This window comes from Miniopterus schreibersii (genome assembly GCF_964146895.1).
Source record: "Miniopterus schreibersii genome assembly, chromosome: 5".
In the NCBI taxonomy this organism is placed as follows: Eukaryota; Metazoa; Chordata; class Mammalia; order Chiroptera; family Miniopteridae; genus Miniopterus; species Miniopterus schreibersii.
Genome location: NC_138106.1, coordinates 72,160,125 through 72,185,578, shown reverse-complemented (window position 1 = coordinate 72,185,578; position 25,454 = coordinate 72,160,125). Strand labels below are relative to the sequence as shown.

General features: G+C 36.7%; 1 protein-coding gene across 5 annotated transcripts in view; it reads left to right on the top strand.

The window, feature by feature from the left end:
- CADM2 (cell adhesion molecule 2) overlaps nt 1–25,454 on the top strand; it is a 997,699-nt gene that overhangs the window by 539,462 nt on the left and 432,783 nt on the right. The window lies entirely within an intron of this gene.

Below are 25,454 nucleotides of genomic sequence, written 5' to 3'. Positions count from 1 at the left end.
CTATTTTTTTTTTCAAATTAGAAATCAATTTATACATTTTGATGTAAATGGAAAATAATTTAAATGATAACTTATAAAAAATGATGTTGAGTGAGACACAGGCAAGTAATGATATATTTGTTTTTTGACTGGGTGTATTCTGGTTAAATGTAGAGGAGAGAAAATTTCAAAGCGGGGTCAATGTGTGAATGCAAACTTCAGGAATGTCTTGAGAGCAGCCCACAGAGCTGACTTAAATATACTTATGAAAGCAAACAAAAGAGAGAAAAAAATTGCAGGTTTAGAGAATGATGTGAGTCAAAGTAGACGGGCTCAAGCAAAGGATCAAAGAGCGATGGCAGAGAATGGGCGAGTTGATGTGGCAGCTCTGTTTCGGGAGTGGAATTCCTAGATGGGACATAATAGACAATGGACCGCTTTTATGAATTTTTATATCTCACGGCTAAAATCAAGTTTTTTACGGATATATGGGTCAAAAATAGAGAAAGGAGATGAAGAAAGAAAAGGAGGGAGGGAGGAAGAAAGGAATTAAAGAAAGAAGGAAGGATCTGCTATATTCAATCCCAGATTAACTAGATGCCTTGAAATCCGTGAGGTCTTTTTTGTCAAATCTAGGTTGGATATGTCTAATATTGTTAGAACAGCCCTGGGCAGAGCCATTATCTCTGCTATACATCCCAATCACAGACCAGAATTGTGGCTTCAGATCAGGACTGTGAGACCCGGTGGTTTCCACGGCATTTTTCTTCCTGTCTTATGCTCTTTCAGCATATCAGACATCTAAATATTGGTATGAGAATGTATAAATAAAAATGCCTATTGATTTCCATCCCGTTTCCCAGTACAAGAACAGGTGACCACATATAGAGAATTTTACACTTTTTTTTCCTTGATCTTATGGGTTTTTTTGTTTGTTTTGTTTTATTTTTAATTTATCTTTATTGTTGAAAGTATTACAGATGTCTCCCTTTCCCCCCCATTGATCCCTCCACCCTGCCTCCCACACCCCAGGCCTTCCCCACACTATTATCTGTGCTCATGGGTTATGCTTATATGCATATAAATTCTCTGATTAAGCTCTCCCCATCCATTCCCTCACCCCTGCCTTCCCTCTGAGGTTTGTCGGTCTTTTTAGGAAAGTTTTTATTTTGTTTGAATTAAATAGCACGTACCATAGACAGTACTAATGTGATAACCTAATATGTTCCTGACCATCGTAGCGCATCATACAGAAGCAGTTCTTAGGAATGTCCTAAACTATACTGCTCCATTGCCTTTACTCTCAAGTCGCTGGGATATAGATTTTTTTACATACCTAAGAAGGTGATCTGATAAGGGTATTCTTCAAAATTCTAGCATCATGCTGAGCAAATATTGGGTAGGCCTGTTGTTTGTCAATCTTGACATCTCTTTCGTTTTTTAAGGCAATTAAGCACCTGCAGGGATACTAAGGTTTGCCTGGATTGTTTACATTTTGAACTGCTTCTTGGATAGCATCATCCAGATTTTATTTAAATGGGACTTCAAATAAACAAGTGAAACAGCGAATCATGCCACCTCCTCCCCTTTCCCCTTGAGAGCAGATACAGGAGGCATCTCTGCCTTTTCTCTCTGTTATTTTCCCCACCTCAGTCTTCTTTTATTGTAAAAGCTGACCAGACGTAAAATACCCGAAAGATATATAACATAGCATTTGTTCACACTCAAATGCATTTACAAAAATAAAAGCGAGCACTGCTATCATTCAGTTATACACAGAGAAGATTAATTGGAATAAAAGACCACAAAATGGATGTCAGCCATAGTAACCTGAGTTGCACATTACCAGATGCAGTTTACCAACATGCGGAACCGTAATGTGACTGCTTCGGTGAGGTTCTTCCCCTGCAATGTCTGCCTTCTTTGCTGGTGAAGCAAGGATCATATAATCAAACGGAAAGAAGTGGGTCAAATGAGGCCAAAGAAGGCAAATGGAGTATTATATAATTCACCGTGTAGTCAAAGGGGGGAAAGGGAGACTTGTAAGCGAAGACTCTGTGCATGTTTAGCAGAGAGAAATATGTCAAACACCATCTTTTTTGATTACATGTTTTATATTTGACTTTGTCTATATAAAGTATTTTTTATTTAGTAAGCTTATTGTAGTTAAAATGAAAATGAAGCAATTTCCATTTTTCCTTATTTTAATATGTTCTTATTGATTTCAGAGAGAGGAAGGGAGAGGGAGAGAGAGAGAGAAACATCAGTGATGAGAGAGTCATTGATCGGCTGCCTCCTGCACGCCCCCGACTGGGATCGAGCCCGCAACCGGGGCATGTGTCCTGACCGGGAATCGAACCGTGACCTCCAGGCTCATTGGTTGACACTGAATCACTGGGTTCCTTATTTTTTAATAAGTCTGGAAGTAGGAAATCAAACACCTAAACAAAATATGTTTTGTTAAATATTTATCATTTTTAGGAATATATATACACACATAAAATTATCCAGGTAAAATGAATTAAGTATTTATTTTGATGTAAAATTTCATTTGAAAATGCATTTTTTTCAAGCTAGTGATAGTAAATCTGTAATATAATATCCAGCAAATGGATAGCTCTTTGCAAATATTTGTTCAGTGCTAAGCAGTTAAAAATTTTGGCATGGTGATTTTATAAAATTCAAGCTGCTATTTATGATTGTTTGAATTATACAGTGCGATGGATGGCAGCAATTAACCGAGAAAATATGAAGTGAATTATCCAAATAATTAAATCAGAGCCTAAGCTGTAATTACATATTGAAAATCCACTTGCAACATTTAATAATTCAGCAAGACTTGTATTCTTTTTTGTCATGGGAAGCTGTATGATATTGTGGAACAAAAGCTGACCTAGCCATCGGGACCCTTTGGTTCTACTGTCAGTTCCCAAACTAACCTACTTGGCGTCTGAATTCATCACAGGCTATTTGGCTTTACAATAGGCAGAGAATTGATTGCTTAGGCCCTTGCCATCTCAGACACTGTTATGAAACCAATCACAAAGTTAAAGCTCTACTTTGCCCAGCACGTTATGCGTTATTTGGACGTAGGGATCATTGGTGTCCATTATGATCAAGACAATAAGTCTTTGGATAAACACTGGAAACTTCAGCAATAATCTTAGCAGGGATATCACAAGTCATTTCCTCAGTCATAGAGTAAGTTAGCCAAGATAAGTAAGACGACAGCTGCCCAATACCATTTGATGGCAGGGACAAGGGCAGGTGAACCTTATGTGGAAAATTGCTACACAGTGTGGACATAACAGGAAATGTAGTATCATGCTTGGTTTATGCACCTGATTTCAGTTATCAGTCCTGAGTTGTAATCCAGCCTCTGCCACTTACTTGCTGCATTAACGAGGGCAAGTTATTTTACTTGTCACTGGTTAGTTTCTCTACCTGTGAAATGGTTTCTACTTCATAGCATTCTCAAATGACTAACGAAATAATGCCCTATATAGTGGACTTAACCATGGTCCCAAATTCAGTGTTATTATGATGGGAGGTATTGGTTGTGAAGGAAAAGACGTCCACGAGAGAAAGAGTGGGTGACATGGATAAATTAATTCCCATCCATTCCCGTCATATTCCCTAAACGATTGCTCTGCCAAGGAGACAATCCCTGGAGTTTCTGTCCCTTTTTCCCAGAGAATTGGCTCATTTCCACTTGTTTGTGTTTTGTTTCGAAGAGTAAACTCAGAGTCCAGGAGGTATGTGCTTACTGGAGCTTTATGCGTTCTTTTTAAGTTACACCAAACGGCTTATCTTTGTTCCACAGAACAGTGTACAGCACATAAGAATGCTGACTGTTAGAGAGAAGGCCTCTAATTCTGTTAGGAAGATTAAGACACTGCTGAAAACTGAACCGTTTGTCTAACCACGGGCGAGGCAGAGCCCAGGCTCCAGGCCCGCCGGCTTGCGGCCGCCTTTGCTGTGCCCGGCCGCCTGCCCGAAGGGCACTGCCACTCACTCGCCAGCAAGCACGGCGGGTCTCAGGAGTGGCCCTGCCGCCTGACTGATAATCCCCTGCCATTGAGAAGGGAAGGGACCGTCCCACAGCTCGCGTCGGGCTGGAGAGAAAACGCACCAAGACAGGCCCCTCTTATTTACCCACTGCCAATAGAGAGAGAGTGTAAGCTGAAGAATAATTTTAAACCCTTTCTGTAGTATCTTTTTCTTTTTTTTTTAGATTCAAAGGATCATAACGAATATTTCTAAGAGTTTGGAGGGGGCTTCACAAATAAGCCACCGTCTGTCTCCGCTGCCTCGGGTCACTTGTGTTGTGTGAGACCGTGGGCCTCAGACCTTCTCTGTGGCACGAGGAAAACCAACACGTGCGGCCCTGTTAAATCACAGTGATCTGAATCTCAGGTTGCTGACAGCTTGCTCGGAACTCCCGTTTAATCCTCACGTTTACCCCAAATCTCTCCCCATGTCCTTTTTCATTGGGCTTGAGTGATACCCTGTGACGACCTCAGAGATAACATGCCACAATCTGAGGTGTTTAGTTCATTTAGAACTATTTTAGCCTGTGGCTCTGCCTGAGGACAAATGTGTGCCACCTTGGCCAACATGAAGGGGAAATTTGCAGCAGTGAGAGCTCGACAGTCTAATTAATTATTTAGAGGCTTCAAGAGGGAGAGGGAAGTCTAGAGTCCCGGAGTTCCCATTTGCAGCGCATTAAACAATCGGAATATTAATAAGGAAAAGCAGAGAGAGGCTGTCCTGGCTGTCTGGAGTGTGCAGGATGTCATTTAAGGGCCCAAATTAGAAATAACCTAGGATCTTAAAGGCAATTTTAAGGCTGAAGGTTACAGAAAGGCAAATCCTTCTGGAATTGCAATCCTGTTTTTCCCTCCCTTCGTCTTTTATTTCTGTGTCTTGAAATGTCTGTGGAGCTTTACTTCCTTGCTTCCTAAATTGCCTTCATGTATTAGGAGTCTTTGGCTGAGCATATAATTAAAGAGTCCAAATGTGAACACCAGGGAGAAAGGTGTCTAATAAAGTAAGTGGCGAATGTGAATTTATTAAAAGTAGGTCACGTCATACATCGTAATAGCCTTCTTTGGCACATCTCCTCACTTAGGAGATAAAAATAATGAAAGGATACTGCACACTTAGGTTTGAGAAAGGCATTTGTTAGAGTGCTCCATAGGAGATGCCTATAAATTAATTGCATAAATACCTGAAAGAAAACCCGGTCAGATAAAGTAAGCATAATCAATAAGTGCAGGCCCTCTGAGTGGAGAGCCGCAGGATGTCTCAAGGGGTCAGTATTAGCACATGTTAAGTATTTTGTTAATGACATGCTCACATCTGTGGAATACATTTTCTGATACCAGAATCAAATTAGCCAGGAAACACACAGAAGGGCAAAGCAACCTGCGGAGTTAACAGTAGTGAGATGAAAGTCGTAATGAATATAAACTAATATTAAGACAGAGAATACCAAGTTCTCCTGCTCCACAGAAGACAAATGGAGCAGGAGAACTTGGTCTGGAAGGCACTGAATTGGAGACACATGCCTGATTCACAGAGGTTTGGGCAGTTAATTCTGAGCCATTCTTATACTTACAAGCAATTGCATGGGCAGAAAAAATTACAGTTAATTATAGATACGTACACATATTCACTTAACAGTTTTTTCATATACTTTATAGTAAGTGAATGGTCAGTAGGTGAACATTAAGAATGAAGAACAGATACTTGACAAAAAAGGAAACACAGATGGTTAGACATTTTTAATGTTCATATTCTAGTTATTGAATAAATTTAAATTGAAACATCTCTGTCAAAATAACAATAACAATGGCATTCACATATATCAGTTACTGTATATACCAGTCTCTGTACTAAGTGACATAATATGTATCATTTGTGTTTTAACAACTTCTCTGGGTGATTTTGGTACATCCCCGGGTTTGGGGGTCACTGATCTAGCTAGGACAAGCTCTTTCTCACTGGTAAGTTAGATCATCACAAATTCAAGACACTTGTGTTTTTTTGGGTGTGTTTTTTTTAATTTCCTAAACTTATATGCAGGATTTAAAAGTAGATAATTGTATTGCTACATTCACAAACCCTGTTACCACCAAAAATGTTTTCATTATTCTAAAGCAAAAGATAGCAGCTCTTAACTTGACCTACAAAGTCCTGCTTTCTCCTTGCTCTAGCTTCCTTTCCTAGGCTCATTTGACCTGAGTTCCCCTCTGATCTCTTTAGTCCAACCACAGGCCATTGAAGCCCTTGTGGCCATACCGGTTCACATCACAGGTCCTCTGTACATGACTTTTTCCAGATTTGATGATAATAATTTTTGACCTTCTCTACTAAACTCCAACTCAGACTTAGATTTGAATTTAATTATAATTTCCTTAGAAAATCTTTCACTGACCTCTGTGATTAGTGAGTCCTTATTAGTCAATCCTATAGCTGCAAGGACCTCTCTTTTAAAGCCTGTATTGTGATTGTACTTCTACAATTACTGACTTTAATATCTGTCCCCTCCACTGAGCTTCTCTTGGGTTGATTCACTGAACAAATAAATGAATGCATTCCTTCCACTATTTTTTTTTAAATTTCCAAGCATGACATAATATTTCATGAATGAGAAAGTTGATGCAGTATTTTTGCCCTTTCAGGAATCAGTTAAAATTTGTCCATGCAAAGAATGTTTTCTTAATTTTGTAAAAAAACAGTTGTCATTCAAAGTATTATTCACAGTGTTACACAGCTTTCCTAATGTCAGTCACCCCGTAATGCAACTCTTTTTGAAGAAACTTTTTTAAAATGTAAAGAAAATTCTAAACTCCTTTTGAAAAAAGTTTCTACTTCACATGTAATTTTGGAGAAATCCCTGACACCCTGAAGTCCAGGCAAAAACACTATTTTAGATAATTTTGTCAAATAAAATTACATGTTGTCCTCTTTGAAGTGATGTTTTACTTATAGTTATTAATTTAGAAAAAGGGCTGCAAATCCTAAATTAATTAATTTTTTATTATACATGTGCACACACTTTCTTTCACAGAAATGAGAGACTTCAGATTTGTATCCTTCATGAGCTGTAAAGGCAGATAAATTGTAGTTGCTGTTTTAAATGTTTATCATTTATATCATGGTATTCAACAGAATCAATTAGTGGGATGAGTAGTGCCAAGGATGTGGGTAAATAAATATTATTTATAGAATTCTAAAACTTTAAAAGTACAAAGACTGTAAACATTAATCAAACATTTTATTTAGAGGTGACGGAATAAAGGTTTAAATGTGGTAATTGACTCATTAAAGATCGAACAATTAGGAAGCAGAACTAAAATTAGAGCTCAGTTCTACAATGTCATTAGACCATGACATTTAAAAAAATAAATTAGAGACAGCTGTACTTTATCAAATATCAGAATCCACAAAAGTAACAATAATTAAATCATTCTGAAAACCGTTTAAGAAGACAGAAGCTCCGAAGGACAGCCTCAGTGGAAATGGACTCTCTAATTACGTGTTCCTTTAGGAATGCATCTTGTTTTTGCTTTCATTTTTTAAGATTTTATGTTTTTGACTACATATATCTTGGCACAATTTGTTAATGTTCTACTGCTGAAAAATCTAATTTTTAAAAAATTTCCCTAATTAAGGTAAGATTATTATACTAGGATTAGCTAAATCTGTAAATAAACTACCATGAGAAAAGAAAACTAGATGTTCTTCTATAGAATTGGAATTAGGGCAAAAAAGTAAATGATGATACTGATGATGGTAACTATTAACCGAGCATCTCATGTATCAGGTATTTTAGATAATTCATTGTGTTTTGTTCTTTGAAAAAAAGGCAGATATTCTTATTCATAACTATGCGCAGAAAGAAAGTGAGTTTCCCACGGTTACATAATTGTTAAGTGCTGCAGGTCCGCTGATCTTGAGAAAAGCTGATTTGAGCCTCTCTGCTACGTGGACTATTTACTGTCCCTCGGGAAAATTACTTAACTTGCCCTTAATTTCTGTACAAAACAGTAGGGTTCTAGGATATACCTAACTGATGTGTGTGAGGTGTAGAAGCCACTACAAACTATGACGCTCTCCTCTAAGGCCGTGGCTCTCAGACGCGGGCGTGCAGAGCAATCCCAGAAAAGCGCTTTAAAAACGCCTCCTCCTGAGCACCTGCTGCCAGGGATTGTGATTCAGGTCTAGTGCGGGCCCCAGGAATCTGCATTTTGTATGCACATCCAGGAGTGAAGGTGGTCCCAGTGCCCTAGTAATGAAGAAAACTGTTAGAACGATTAAGACTATTAAGACTATTAAAACACTTAAAACATTATCATAAAAAGATTCATTTCCTGCCTCTAGGACGAAGCATCCTTAAATGTTATCCCCCACAGACGTGAAACAGATGATTCACACAGCGATTTCCATCAGAAACGCTCTTGAGTATTTGTTCTGAGTAAAAAGGGAAATTACACTATATGTTTGAATAAAATCTCAATGTGGCAAATAAGCAGTAAACCGATCCACTCCTTATACTTCCAAATTAATATTACCTGTGTTCTAAGGTGCTCCTGCATTATCTTGGAGACCTCAGTAAATGACAGAAGTTGAGCATGGCTTGAAAGAGCCTTATTTATTTAAAAGTCAGTATTACATACAGATGTACAGGGTGAGAAATTGTCATATTTTTGCTTAAATATGTAGGTATCCAAATAAAAGGGCCTACTGGGAATTTTTACTTAATTTGCTTTAAAAATGACGTGAGTTCCTTCTAACTCTACCGATCTTTAAAAACCTAATTCACATCATTGTATTGTGCAACTTAAAATCCGGTGATCTTATTTAAAAAAAAAACAAAAGTAAGTGTGCTACTGCTCCCACTGTGTGTTTACGTGTAAAGTAAAAATGTAGAGTTAGGGCCTGTCGTGCCAGTACAATAATTATGTGAATTGTATGACTATTTTATATACAAAAGACATGTTTTATAGGTGGCTTAGTGTGTGTGAACCTGGTTTTAGGTCATTGTCACTGTGCTTGACGCTTTACAGCAATTTAAAAACTTGTGTTGCTTCCATCACATGCTGCTTTTTCTTGGTTGGCATTTACAATGCAAGGTGACACTTTTTCTACAACATCTTAGATGCTGTTATTTTTTATTGAAAAAAAACTGCCTTGGTCCAGACACTGACAGAAGTGCTGAGAGGGAAGAGAAGACAGAGTGCCCATAGTATTTCTGGTCTTTCAGTGTGAGTTAAATTGATTTAATTTGAATACATTTTATATAACCAAAGTAATTATGTTGTCAGATGATATGTGTGGAAGCAGGAAAGAGATGAATCTACCTTGAAATTTGGTATTATTCTTATTTGTACCTGAAGGCTACATTATACTTTTAAATTGTTGTTCAATGTGTTTGCTAGAAAAAATACTAAATTATATGATACATAGGAATACCTTATAATTTTCTATTGACTATACCCCCAGATTGTCATTTGTTTCATGAGGTATTTTAAATCTTGGAAGTTACATACAGGACAGGGTTTATATGTACAGGGTCATTCCCATAATTCTTTATTAACAGCAGAAACAGTTATATATATATATATATATACCTAATTTATAGATCAGATGGAAATTTTCACTTAAGAAATTAGGAAGAGATTTGAAGTAGTTTCATATTTAAAATATTTTTTTAATATCAAAAGACTTTAAGATTTAATATATTTAAATGTTTATAGATTTTTATATTTAAAACCGAGTAAGCTCTAAAATTTAAATAATAAGCATTGTCTGTATATCATTTATATATATATACATATATGTGTTATTTGTTTTGCATACTCTAAAAATATAACCTCAAAAACTATATTGTTACCTTTTAAATGTCCATAGGTTTCCCTTAAGCAATGTTGCTGTTGAGAATGCCTTAAGGCAAATTAAAAGAGCTATTCAATATAAATAAACTACACAATTCCATGCAATTTACAATGCTAGAAGTAGTTATTTAAATCTTGAAACATATCAAAACATCATTTTAATGTTCATCAGCCCAGTTGAGAGAAAGCACAGATTTCTCTAGGTCGGTGGCGACACTATTTGTTTCACAATTGAGGCTCTCTGAATAACATTGTATTCTCTCATTAAGAGCAGCAGAACAGGAAATCATTCACCAATCATTTTACAATGCACATAATATCCTGTGCATGCTTAGGCAACTATACGGTGATTTATAAATCAGGACAGGCATCAAAATTACTGAACTTAGAAAATAATTCACAGTGTCAATATGAATAAATTTTTAGATTTTGACAATATCCTTAGTCCAATAAAAATAGTTTTTTATTCATGAACAAATTTGAAAGGTGTTCAAGCAGGACTCCTAAACCATTTACTCTGAATTATTGGCTTTATTATTTTAATATCATTTTCATGTCACTTTGTGGTAACCTTGTGACTGCATAACAAAACTAGAAAAGAGCTCAGCGCAGGGCAGAATAGAGAGTTATAAATCAACACTTACATTTTTTTTCCCCTTTTAGAGAAGGCAGGTGGAAATTATTGGTTATAGTCAGAGTTAATGCATCAAGGTTTCCTATAAGAATAAAAGAATGAGCTGAGTTGATAAAATTTGTGTGTGTGCGTGTGTGTGTAATTGCAACTAAGATGAAAATTATATCTGCTGCTCGTGAATTTGTAGAAAACAGGTATCAGAGAATTGAAATAGGAATGGAAATAAAATAAGCACCAATAATTATTAAAATGGTAGACTTTCAATTTTTCAACATAATAGTAAAAAATAAGTTTGTGTTCACCCTGTTGATTTTATTACATTAAATCTTCTTTCTTAGGAAAACCAAAGATAACTAAATATAATTATTACTGATATAAAACCTGTTTTGTGGTTCTGTTTAAGAATTAAATAAAATAGTATCCCTCACTGGTTTTCAGAAGGGAGCGTGAGATCATGCATAAGACTAAGGTATTCTATTGTAATAAAAAATAGTTTTGTACTTTGATGAGTATATTGACACACGAAATGATTCACTTAGTTGTAAAAATGTCAATCCTCATTACTTAAAAAAAAGCCACAAGTAAACATATGTTCATTTTGCCACTTGCAGACACTTTGAGAATACTTAATCTACTGTCGAATCCATTTCTCATCCACTCCCCCATCCCCCCGGCCACAGACTGGATCCTCATAAGAAATTATTTCCCTCTTGTTATGATGATAATACTTATTAGTGCTACTCAAAGTCAATTTCATGCTTAATCCCATGGACGTAAATATATATTTGTAAACACAAAGCCAGTTTTATGACAAAGAATTTAAATACTAAGAGAAAGGAACAGGTGGCATGTTTTCAGGTGCTTCTCGTATATGCTTGTCTGCTCATAAAGCCAGTCCTAATTAAACTTTAAGGATGCAGACCACAAATATTTCCCTGGAGTGAGGTATGCTCGTGTGTGTGTGTGTGTGAACATGCGAGTGAGGGGGAGAGAGAGAGAGAGAGAGAGAGAGAGAGAGAGAAATTATGGTGTTTTTTTTTTGTTTTTCAACCCCACAGAGTTTTTATGAGTAATTTCTAAGTCCTCATGTGCTTCTCATTAGATAAATCATTTATAAGAAATATAATATATCTGGAGGAAGAAGCCTGACTCTTTTGTTTTGAATCTAAATTTTGCACCTTAAACTAAAGGTGGGCTAATTTCATACTTTGTAACAAATGATGGCTGAGCAGTTCTCTTTGAAGAGTAGAATAAAATTAATAATACTGTGGATTTTGTCATATAATATCTAGAATGAATTTCCTTTTCAAAATGGCTTTCAAAATATCCTAACAGTATAGTTAATATTTTGCCGCCTTTTTCGTACTAGATTCAATTTGTAAAATATGTAATGAGTCCATTAAGAATGTTGCAGCCTTGAATTTATGGTTCTGATAATCACTTCAGTTTTCCAAAGGAACATTTCCTAGAATATCTTCTATGTAAATGTGTGAATATTTGTACATTATATCCTCACAGCCACTCGGTAATAATAACTTGAATTTTTACCACCAAAGCTTGATTATCCATTTCTTCTACTTTTCAGTTAGGAGAAGTGTTGCCTGAAAAGCTATCCCAATATTTAGTATGTCTGAGGTCCCATGCAGGGTGCAGATGGCATCTTAACCCCGTCCGTATGTTTAAAGCATCTCCTTCATTTGGAAGTCTTACAGGAACCAAAACAATCACAGAGAGAAATGGTCTTTAAATTTTAATTTTATCGAAATAAACCAGATCTCTTGTGTGCAAATCCTTTGCCAAAAATGAATTTTCTTCAACGGACAGCAAGCCAAACCCATTTGTAAAGGCCAAGGAAAAGGCTGCTAAGTGTGCACTTGATTTAATGACTTAGATTGAATTATATTTGGTACGGCTGTGTTATTTTTGTTCATGTGTATACTTTCTTGAGTATTTTTAAATAATGTACAAATAGCTCATGTCAGTCTTTGGAGACTTTTTGGATCTTACTCTCTGTTTATTTAATTATCAATAACATCATTATATATCACATGTAAATTCATGAACCTATCTGGGAAAATACATACTAAATATGAGCATCTACATACTACACACACATCAATGTTTTATCTAAAACCTAATTAGTAATAGTTTTACTCTGAGTATATAAAAGTAATTTTTATTTTATTTTACATTTTGCTTTTATGTATGGAAAAGGCATCTACTTTGATAAATATATTATCCTGTACATTTCCCTATTTAAAATCTAAATGGAAATGGCCTGTTTTTGTAGGTTTCCATTTTATCAAAATGCAGCCTGTATTTTGTGGTGGCATGAACTATCGATGTTTTATTAACCTTCTAATTTAATATATAGTAACATATTAACAAATTCATAATTCACAGCTTGTTTCCATGAAGTTTGGTGAGGAATTAGATAATAAATGTGTGTTGGTCTGTTTTTTAAATAGTAGTATTAAGTATTCAGAACACACATGCAACTTTTTAGAAAATTATTTTTTTAATTGCCTAAGTCCTGATTCTCCAACCACAATTCAGACTTCACTTCTCTTGAGTTTGAAGATAAGCCAAGATTTGTGGAAAGGTCGGTAGAGGAATACTCCATTTGGTAATGACCGTTTTTTGAATGATACTAATTTAAATAGAAAGTTTAAGGTTTCAATGATCAGAGTTTCCCATCTGAGAGAACTTTTGCCCCAAACACCTCCTAATAGTAATAAGCTTTCCTGAAGAGGAGAAGTTAAAACAAGCATGCCCATGTTGACACTTACAGAGCCGGAATGGGAAGTTTTGAGTCCTAGCTCTAATTTGGAGACTTAACTCACCCCACTGCTACTAGGAAAATGCATAAAAGTGATGGTTTCTGGGTTAGGAAAATGCAGAAGAAATCTTGAAAAAAATGTATTCCTGGGGATGCCTTGCCTTCTTCCAGGAAAGGTTTCTGCAGGCCTGCGGCTCCTCTCGGCCCTGGGCTGGTGCGGCGAGCGGGACCCCGGCTTTATCAGGCTCGCTCTGCACCCGCAGCAGGTGCGCTGGCTGGACGGCCCGGAGGCCACCTCGCCACACAGCCCGAGCTGCTGGCAACAGTCGCTTTGTGCTAACACCCTTATTGATGGCGGGCCAAGCAAGATAGAAGCTGCCAGGGAGTCATCTGAAGTACTAGATATTGCTTTTAAAACATAGATAAAAGAAAGAAAGAATGAAAGAAAGAAAAAAGGCCCAGATTCAAGTGCTTGGCTTATTTCTTGCACCACACCTGCCAAACAGCCAGCGTGGAGCGGGGAGGGCCCCGCCACCGCAGAGCAGACAGGCTGCGTGCGGGAAGCTGGAGGGACCCGAAAGTCAGGCGGAAGCTAGCAGCAGAGCTGCCAATTCCAGTGCTAAAGGCTGCAAGTGCAGAATTTCATTTTTTTCCACAGTGAGGCGTTTCTTTTACTCCCTCCTGCTTTCCTCAAAAACAAATATTCTCAACTCTCAGTAACGAAATTGCTGTGGTTTTGTTCATTACATATGAACAATAGTTGTAAGTGAACAGGGTTATTAAAATAGCTTTACCTGTAAAATAATAAACTTTAAAACATATGCAAAGTAATATGGCAGTCACTCGTGAACCCAGCCCCAAGTATCAAATGAACATGTGTTGCCAGATTTTCTTCAGGTTGTAAAAAATGAAATAAACTCAGTGAGACCTTTGACATATGTATATGGATTTTATTACATTACTATGTACCCGTAATAATAAGACTATTCATTTCAAAATATGTGTTAGTGGGCTTGTTCATTGTAGTATGCCCCTTGCCCAGAACAATACCAGTTGCTAGAAGATTCCTAAAAAGAGAATACAAATTTTTTAAAAATATGTTTTTATTGATTTCAGAGAGTGGAAGGGAGAGGGAGAGAGAAACACCAATGATGAGAGTCATTGATCGGCTGCCTCCTGCACGTCCCCTGCTGGGGATCGAACCCGCAACCCGGGCATGTGCCCTGACCGGGAATCGAACCGCAGCCTCCTGGTCCACTGAGCCATGCCGGGTGGGTGGGGATACAAATTTTTGACTGAATTAGTGCTAACGCACTGATATGTTATCTCTTCCCAATTTTCTTTTTCATTCAATGATATGTTTTTGATATTTACTCAAGATCAGGCTTCTTAGATGCTAAAGAGCACTTCAGTGTATAACTATACAAGTTTCTCTGCTCACTCTAATGTCCATTTAGGATGCTTGATATATTTTTTACTGTTACAAACAGTATCCAATGAACTTTAAATAAAAATTCCAGGTTAAGGTATCCACGGTACCTTGGCATCATGTTTAAGATGTGCAGTGTTTCATGCTCAATGAGAAGACTTAAAATTCTTTGGAATGTTAAGTGTTACCTCATTTTCAGCATTATCACTAATAATGTCATCCAATTAAAAATTAAATGGATTTCTTAGGTAGGGAAACTCCCACTAAAATATTAAATTAAAGTCAGAGGACAGACAATTTAAATCTCCTATGGGGTTGCACACCTCCCAATCTGTCCATAATAAAAAGACCTTGACTTATGTAAAGTTGTGTAGGAGATGAAAGCAGGAAGCAGTGAAACGTTTTGAATACCTTTTAGTTACCACCTACTGTGTGGGCATTGGGGACACAGCCATGAACAGAACCATCTGTTCATTCGTTCATTCATTCAAAAAAATATATACAGGCCTTTTTGTGTGGGCAGGCATTGTATTGAATGATAAAATTTTAAGGGCAAATAATATACAGACATTCAGAATTTATCTAATTTAAGACTTAAGTGTTCTAAATATCTTGCTTCTGCATATTTATGTAGCTTTACAGTTTTAGAGAATGGCAATTCTCATTGACTAAAAGCAGGAAATAAGAGAGACAATAAAAACATTTGCTTGGGAGGCGATAATAGTCAGGAAAAATCTAAAGATAATTTTGTAAAAATAACCCTTAGATTATAGGTTAAACAATACCCAGAGGTCCAGTAAGGCTACAGATGCTCTCATCAAATGTATATTAACTTTGGTACTTGAAGCTGAGTGGTGTTCACTAAGCACATGGTGAGCTCCTGGCTTAAATACCGTAGATAGTTTGGAGGGAGCATGGAACTCAAGACAGCCTTCTGGTAACTGTAAACTGTAATACCTACTTAGAATTGAAGAGGTGCGTTATGTTTTACATAATTCCTAACTCGTGGTAGAATCTTAACAATCGCTAATTTCCTAGGAGAATACGGCACCCCCTCCACATTTCGTGGCCTGATTGAAAATACACACACACTCATCTTTTTCCTCTATTCACTTTATTTTTTCCTGGGACTAAAGGGGGAACAGATATATAAGACAGCCGATAAAATGTGTTCCTATACTTTGCTCCTGTTATACTACATGCCCCTTGCCTAAATCCACTTACCTAACCCATTTTAGAGACTTGCTCACATATAAATACACGAGTCTCCGTTTTATTCTTTATTGTGAAGCTTTCTGGTGGCAGAAATATCTCTTTTGTGGCTTAACATTTTCTCCAAGACAGTTCTTGTGTAAGAAAGGCAACAACGTCCTTACATTTTCCAATCGGTTTCCTTGAAACGTGAACGCAGCACCATATTGTTACGTTTTGTTTCTGTCACCTTGTTCAATTTATAAATTGAAACGGATGCTACACTATCACATGGGAAAATAAGATTCTATGTATTAGAAAATTATTAGGCAACATCACTGTGCCAGAATGTAAAAGTCACTTAGCAAATGAACTTAATAAATTATTAAAAATGTGAAATTCTGTTGGGGTTAAGACAAGGACAGTGTCACATAAAATTCAGGCGATAGCAAATCTGGCAGAGTACCTGCAGGAAAATCTGTGTATAGCAATATTGATTTTCAGGAGTTTAGTGAGTAGATGAAAGTGGAAATTTGATATTAAATCAAATACCTACTTTCCCACACCACCATTTTAGATGTTTCCCGACCTAGAAAATGATCCCACATATTGCAAAAACAGGGCATTTTTGTGGGGGAAAACGTAATTTTGTTAAAGCACAAGACGAAAACTAAACTAATCAATTGATGTGACTCAATTATAAGGAGACAAAAAATAGAAGGGGAAGAAACTGGAGTATGGTGAGGATGTGAAATTGTGCAATCCATAGATACTTATTTTCACATAATATATTTAGAATGTAGCTATTTAAAAACATCGAGTTGCAATTAAGTTAAAAATGGGAATACTTTAAAGCAAGGCATGACAAATTGAAATCAGTCAAGTAAAATTGTAATAGGACTATAATAAGACTGACTTTTTGCAATACTAAAAATCCACGATCTATTATACTTGAATAGCAGTGTATTTGGTGTTTCAAGATAAAAGGAAAACCACGAGTTTTATTTCTCCTTAAAAGTGCAAGCAAAGTATTTTTTAAAGGAGAGAGATGGCTATAGAATAGATTAGTGTTATTTTTAATTCTCTTGATATCTATGAACATGCCAGCATCACCCCTTGAACAAAACCCCAGATCTGTATGTGCAGAGGCACCGAGCGTCCCCAGGGATGCTAATGCTGACTCTTCTCATTCTCCTGGGAACTTAAAAAAGAAGGTAGCGGAAATCCAAGTCTCTGAGTCAAGATCTTCGTTCACATATGGAGCCTCAGAGGACAGTGCCACCGAAAGGAAGGCAGTGGCTACCCTCCGTCACCCAAATGACCGACCCTGCGGCCCTGCGGGCGCGATGACCGGCGCGCCAGGATGGTGGGCAGCGAGGAGAAGGGGCCCTCCCGGCAGAGACGCGCTCCCTGCGCCAGGGAACATCCACGTGCAACGAGCAACTTGGTGCTCACTCATTGTTCAGGTTGACCCAGGATATTTTAAGTGTCTTCCTCTGAATTCCTTGAGCAACATTTAATTTTTACATTACTTTGCCTTTACAGTAGATTATAAAGAGTTTCAAGACGGAGGAGGCCTTTTGTCCATATCCACAGCGCTTCCAGTAGGTCTACAGATTGAGTTATTCAGAGCTATTAGATGAACTTTGTGTGTCACAAATTAAGAAAACAATGTAAGGTTTCTCTCTCCCTCTCTCTGCTTGTCCTCATTTTTGTGGTAAATATACATAACATAATATTTACTATTTTAACCATTTTTAAGTGCACCCACATTGTTATGCATTCTCCCTTAAAACTGTTGGACTTTAATAATAATTACAGGACAGAAATCTAGAGATGAGATGTATCTAAAGGAAGCGAGAAGTCCCAGGAGAGAGTCTAGCATGGACACTCTGTCGGTTTATGATGTTTAAAAGATGGAGTTCTCTCAGACAACAAACATCTCCAACACTGCAACATTGTGTCTCTGTTGGTACTACTAGGGTCTGTTCCTTGATTCTAACGGTTTATAGAATCTTTATTCTATACTTTAACTGTACAAAGTTAGTAAGATATGTGATGAATTTATCTTCAGGACACCCACTCATGCGTTTATACGCGGGTGCTTACTACAATAATTTTAACATGCATACGTATGTCTTCATATGAGCCAGAAAAACATATTGATTGGTTATTTTAAAGCAACTAGATGTAAATACTTAGATATTATAAATTATAAGAAGGAAGGTACAAATATATATATACATATATACATACACATATATATATGAGGTGTACTGATCTATCAATTCATGACTGAAAAATGAAAACTACCTTAGGATGTTAAGAAATAACTCACTTAAATAACTCACTTGAGAGTTGTAAAGTAGATGTTAAGTAGTTATTCTATCAAAAAGCACCCAAATGTAGAATAAAGAAACAGAAATTATTAAACGTTCTACATGGACACAAGATGTATAGTTCAAAGTTTCACATTATGTGTAGATATAATTTATGACAATTGTGGTAAATTGGCAATTTTAGGAGCTGGACCAGACTTCACTAGCCGTGGTGAACCAAAACAATTAGCTAGGTTATGGTGATCTTAATTGCAGACGGTATCGTGCCAATCTCTTCAGACTCGATGGCGTTTTTTTCTGTTTCTGCTCACCGATAGCACGGTAATTGCTCACAGAGTTGTTTGGCTTTGTACCTTGTGCATGTATCTGCCAACCTGTTTGTCTAGAAGAAAGAAAAAAATGCTTTGAAATATAATTTGAAGCCCATTTTAGTCTATTTGCATTAACTATCTTTAAAAAGGGTCTAGAGTATTTTGAGAGACTGACATTTAGAATGTGTAATCTTTCATGTGAGAAGTTTCATCTTTGTCTCCTGGGGCTTCTGTTTATATATGAAGAAAATTGCAACGTGGCATTTGCTAAGAGTGCCTGCTGAAGGAATGCTACAGCTTCAGGGCACCCCTTAGACTTACGAAGGGTGGCAATTATTAATGAAATAAATGGAGCCCTTTTAGAGCACAGAACTATTGTAAAGTAAACTCGTTGCATTGATGTATGCTAACTTTTCGACCTTAAAAAAAAAAATTTGGATTTTAAAAAGACCACCTCTCTTTGTGAATCATATCTCTGTGCTATCTAAATGGAAACAAATTGCAGGTTTTAAATTAACACTTATTAGGTGTGTAAATGTGAAGAAAGTGATTTATCTGCTAATCTCTTCTCAGCTCTAAAATAGGGATCATCAAATGTTCTTATTTTTTGTAAATCCAATGAGATTATGTACTGGAAAAAATTCAGAGGAGTATTATACATAAAATTAAATATTAGTTAAATATTTTCTCAGAATTATTTTACATCTAAAGAATTCCCAGTCCCTTTCATCTTTAATTTTTGGTTTTTAACTTACACTGTTTTGTTTTTTTTTTCTTTTTGGTTTGGACGCTCCTACTTGTTTATGAGTAAGGACTTAAATGTCCACCAAAATCTACAGTCCAGAAGATGGCTCTAAAGGAAACATTGGCAGGCGACGGCAAACCATCTCTCCCTAAGTCTCACTTGAGTTGTAGAAGAACATTTGAAAGCTAGTGAGGCACCAAAGCTTCTAGAAAAACAAACAAGCATCACTAAATATACATAACAAATCCCTAAATATATAGAGCAAACAATTTTTTCATATAGTTCCAAGGATTTATTTTAATAGATTCTACATAGGATCCCATAAAAAATTGTTAATAATAATAACACAAAACAAGAAATGATGCATTTCATTTAGGTGTCTGGAAGGTGAGTGGTGAATTATCAGACTTAGGGACTGAGAACCAATTTATGAACCTATCAAATTCCCTTGAGGTGTACTTTAAATTATGAAAAAAATCTCTACTCTCTTTCCCTCCCCCTCTAAAAATAACCTGTTCATTAATGTATGCATGTTTTCACCCTGACAACATCCTCTATTTTAACTCTTATTTAAAGTAAGTTCCAGAGCCCGGCCGGGCGTGGCTCATCTGTTGAGCATCGACCTGGGATCCAGGGGATTGGGGTTCGATTCCCAGTCAGGGCACATGCCCGGGTTGGGGGCTCGATCAATGACTCTCTCATCATTGATGTTTCTATCTCTCTCTTTCCCCCTCCTTTCCTCTCTCTGAAATCAATAAAGATATATTAAAAAATAAAAAGTAAAAAGTCCCAGAAAATCAAAAGGAAAACTGAAAATGAATCATTTAGTGAAGCAAAATGTAACTGGAAACATTTAAAAATATCAACTACATAAACATAAAGTTATAGAAGAATAATTTAATGTCTAAAACTATCTCCTAATGAGATGCTGTGTAATAGCATATTATATTGCGTAGTAGTTGAGAAGATAAAATTTTATTTAAATGTTTTTCTAGAAATGTTCTAATACACCGGTCAAGTGATCTACAGACTATATTATTCAATTCATCTGCATATTCAAACAAGTAGAATGCTTTATTGAACACTGTTTCCACTTTGATCTGACAGTTATAATTTTTAAAAAAATTACTCCCTGCAAGTGGAGATGAGGCACACGTGCTAAGCTGAGATTTTCAACTACCACCAGACCACAGAGAGAACCAGGCGTAAGAGCGACTAACATTAATGGCTCAAAATTTGGAAAATCTACTCAGTATGTTAAAATCTAAGTGTGTTGAAATTTTGTTTATAGTTTAGTTGAAGTAGTGATTATAAACTTTTAATACTTTCAAGAAATCTGTGCAGCATCATTTCATAACCATTTAATTGCAATTGGAAATAACAAAAATGCTATTCAGTATACTTACCATTGTCTTAGTGGTGTCCTTTCTGTTAGGAAACAGGCGCATTAATCTGTCCTCAGTTTCTGGAACATTCGTGGTTTTCGCAGGCAACTTTATTCTGTGTAATAAACACTGTGACTTTGTAAGCGACTCCGTTGGCCCCTTTGACTCGGCACCTAGAGAGCCTATAGCCAAACATATTTCTCATTTTTAGGGAATTAGGTGTACATCCTTTGTAGTCAAGCACACCTGTGTGTGATTCCAAAATGTGTCACATTCCCCCTTAAACCTCAATTTCTTTATTGTATAAAGAAGTTAATGACTATTTCCTAGGGTTGTATTGATGATTAAATGGGCAGATACTTTTAAAGCACATAAAATAGTGACTGGTACTTAGAAATGTTAAAAATAGGTTATTGTTGTGTGCAGACCTCCGCAGGCTGCATGGCTGGGCCCCTTATAAATATCGCCCCGCAGGTGAGCTGCTAGTGTGCAAGAAGCTTTACAGCTTGACACGGTTGAACACGCGTGAAGCGTAGATTGCAGGGGAGAGGTGAAGAGGGAGAGCCAAGCGAGTGATAAGAATAATAAATGTCCCAAGGACATACTCTGAATGTCCTTACATATAATTTTGAGGAATTTCTAGTTCTTTGTAAACATCGTGAAATGATAATTGTGGTTTTTTGTTTGTTTGTTTTAATAAAACATTTCATTTCGAGGTAATTATAGATTCACATGAAAATTTAAGAAATCATAGAGACATCCCATGTACTGTTTACCCAGTAGGAGAACACAGATGATGAAACAGCAACATCTTGCAAAACCAGGGTACAGTGTCGCAACCAGGATATTAACGCTGATGAAGTCACCACGAGGGTCCCTGGTGTTGCCCTTTTATAGCCATGCTCTCCACCCTCCATCCCGATTTCGGATCCCTGGCATCATTAACAAGTTATCTAAATGGAATTATATTGTGTGTACCTTTTGGAATTGTCTGTCTGTCTGTTTTTCATTCACTCTGATTCCTTTGGATCTACACAAGTTGTGTCTGTATCAATAGTTTGTTCCTCTTGATCACTGACTAACGTCCCAGGATAAGAATAATCGTTCAGCCTTCGGAAGATATCTGAGTTGTCTCCAGTATTTGGCTGTTACGAGTAAACCGCTATGAACGTTGTGTACAGGTGTTTGTGGTAATATGTTTTTATTTCTCTGGAGTAAATGCCCGATGGTGCAGTAGCTCACTGTGTCATAGCTGCATGTTTAGTTTTATAGGAAACTACCAAACCGCCCCACAAAGTGGCTGTGCCGTCCAGGGTTCCACTCGCAGCGCTGGGTTATCCAGTCCCCCTGAGTCCTTGTCAGCACGCGGGGCTGTCAGTGTTTATGTCAGTCGTTCTGGGAGGTGCATCATGTCACCATAGGTTTCCAGTAGTGGATGAATTTGTTTGATCAGTGTTTTAGAAGAAACTTATCAATGGTAACAAAATAAGGGGTGGAATGAAATGGGAGAGACTTGAGCCAGGGATATTACTTAGAAATGCTTTGCACTGATTAAGATCAGAGAAGAAGACCTGATCCGAGGAGGGCAGTGAAGGCTGGGAGGAACTGCTGCAAGAACCTTATAGCCTTGTTACGATGTTAGTCAGTGTTTAGACACTTCTGGATTGGCAAAGTAAAACTGGTTGATTCAAATTCAAAGAACATCTTCTTTGATCTTCAGTGGCAGAGCGACCCTGTTATTTAGAAACACGGCTTATTACATATGACCGTTATTCAGAGAACAGTTAAATAACACAAATGCTTAGTGATCATCCTATAAGTTAGATTGCTTTTGTAAGTGTAAAGATTTAGCAGATTGATCTGAAAACAGGATAGACTGTCATCGACAAAAAGGTAACTCCTGACATCTCTCTCGGTCTGCATACTTATTTATCAGCCTATCAGCCTACTATCTGTATCTCAAATCTCTCTCTGATTCATTTCCATTCACTTATGAGAAATTTGTTTTTTAGTCACAACAGAAGCCTAAAGAAACATGGCTTAATAGTGAACAGACATTAAAGCAGAGGCTGCCCAGTGTTACAGAGGAGATCGTTTACAAGACCCAAGTAATAAGCTTATGAAACCCCAATACATAGAAATCAATATAAAAAATCAAAAAGGAGTAAAGTAATATTTTAAGAAGCTGAACTAATAGGTTTCATTAAGTGCAAACTATAGAAATATATTTAATTTCAGTCTTATAGACACACAGAGAAATTAATATCTATATTGTAGTACTAAAGTTCTCCATGCCCTAAACATGAAATTTTTCAGGCATGTCGTATTTTGGTGAGCACAAAAATAAGTAGCATTTCTTAAAACTGATTTTTAAGGCTTAAATTAGAATATCAAAAAAACACGTAACCTAACAGTGATTGGAAATACTGTCCATTATTAGAGATGGTTCTTTTATTATCTAAGGGAAAGATATAGAATTCTGGGTTCTTCTATCACAGATAGAACCTGTTGCCAGGAATCTGAAAATCAATAAAACGTGTTTTGGGAGAGTAAATGATTACTTGATAATTTATCTTCTACACCATCTTGCTGTGAAAGTGTTACCAAGATTGCCTGTGAACCTAATCAGGCATGAGTACTATTGGAAAGTAAGAGTTGCAGCTCACCACTCTTGAGATTTTTAAAGAACTATGGAAGAATCCTTTGCTTTTCTGTAGGAATAACAATATTAGCAGCATGATCACTGCTGTTATTGTCCTTATTAATTATGCTAAGCGGATGTTAAAGTGTGGGCTTGTATATGAAGCTGCTGAGACTGCTCTAGAAACCAGAGTTTGTCTGTTGCTGTCTGAATTTGTTGCTCCCTGTAATTCTGTTTGTACCATTCCTAAGTAAAAATCTCATACAGAAACCTGTATTTGACATAAAATTCTCATAATTTTACCAATGAATCTGCAAAGTAAGAATATTAAACTAATAAATTATCTATAGATATGTGCTTTCAAGATGTTAAAAATTTATTCCAGGTAGTCTCATTTTATATAATTTCTTTTCTCAAAATGGCTTTATTCAGCTGAGTTATAAAGCTTAGTGGAATAGAATTATAGCATTGAATTCTTACACTTAAGGAAACTTTCAATATAATTCTCTAAACAGTTTTTTGCTGATTTTTGCAGGCTACTAATTTAGGGAAATGTCAACTTGCTGTGTGTGTGTGTTTAAACATTAGTGAGTAAATAGAAAGAAATTAAAAAATAACAAGATAGTGACTTAAACTTTTCTTGTTATTGTTGATGATTATAAATACATTTTTTGGTTAATTCTCACCTGAGGATATTTTTTCCATTGATTTTTTTTTTTTTTTTTTTGAGAGAGTGGAAGGGATGGAGGGAAAGAGAGAGAAAGAGAGACAGAGAGATGTGAGAGAAACACATTGGTTGGCTGCCCCCTGCACGGACCCAACTAGGGCCAGGGATCGAACCAGCAACTCAAGTACTTCCCCTTGATCCAGAATCAAACCTGGGACTCTTTGGTGGGTTGGCTGGGGCCGATGCTCTAACCACTATGCACAAGGGCCAGGGCAAATACATGTACATAGTGCTCTAATGGAGTATACATTAAATTAAGTGATTTTAGCAAATAATATGTATTTTTTTAATAATGCAAGCCCTTGCATAGCAATGCAAATTTGTTAAACTACTGATGCTAAGTTATATAGAATTGCACCACTTTAATTATGGCTTTTAGTTTACATTTGGCCACCTCTAAGTAGTTGTAACATTAGCTTCGTGAATTTAAGTACTCTGGCTCCCTGTTGGATAGACACCTGAATGTTAATACATACAAAGCAACAAGGCATTGTTAAATAAATCAGCAATAGTTACTGCAACTCAGGCCTTGTGACCAATCACACATGATTAAAATTACTTCCCAACTGATATCCACAGTGCTCATCCACCACTTAACATCTCAACTAACACATTACACATGGGAAAAAATCACTAACAGACCAAAACACCAACCCTGTATATTTGGTTTTGCAAATACACTTATGCATGAGCAAGCAGGGGATTCACAGGGAGAAGCTACAGCTGTAGAAGCCTGAAAATGATTTACAAAAATTGTTAAATCATTAAAAATGTCTTTGAAAATACACACTTCTTGCTGCAGACCCCCAGTGTGCACACAGCTATAAACTTCGTCCCCTATGTAAACAAAAAAGGAAACTATAATAAGAGATTTGAAAAATGTGGACGTTTCCTTCCCAACAGATATGAAAGGCAAAGCCTTTAAGACATCGTACTGAAAGGACTATCATCTTTTAAAGACAAGGTCACTGTCTCCACAGGATATTTTAAAAAAATTAAAAAACTGTATAGCTGTGTTAATCAAAATGCTTATTTGTATAATTCAATGATAATGACCTTGATTTTCTTTAAAAATTACAATAAGCTACAAGTATCAGGGAAGTAAAGTTATCTGGAGTAGTCTATACAGGAGCTCTTTGGACTTTCTCTCATTATGCTAAAATAGTGGTGCTTTTGGGACTTAAATTATTGTCCCCTCCAGCACAAAGTAGGGGCTGAGTTCACGTGTACAGCACACCGTTTCCATACGTGTACACATCGGTGGACGAACGTGTCTCTTAGCAGTAAGAATGGATTGTGGCCTGTGGTTTTACCAACTATTTGTAAGTAAAAAATCTCTCTTGGGATACTGGAAAGCTCAGACTGATGCAGTAGCTTTCTCCCACCTCTTAA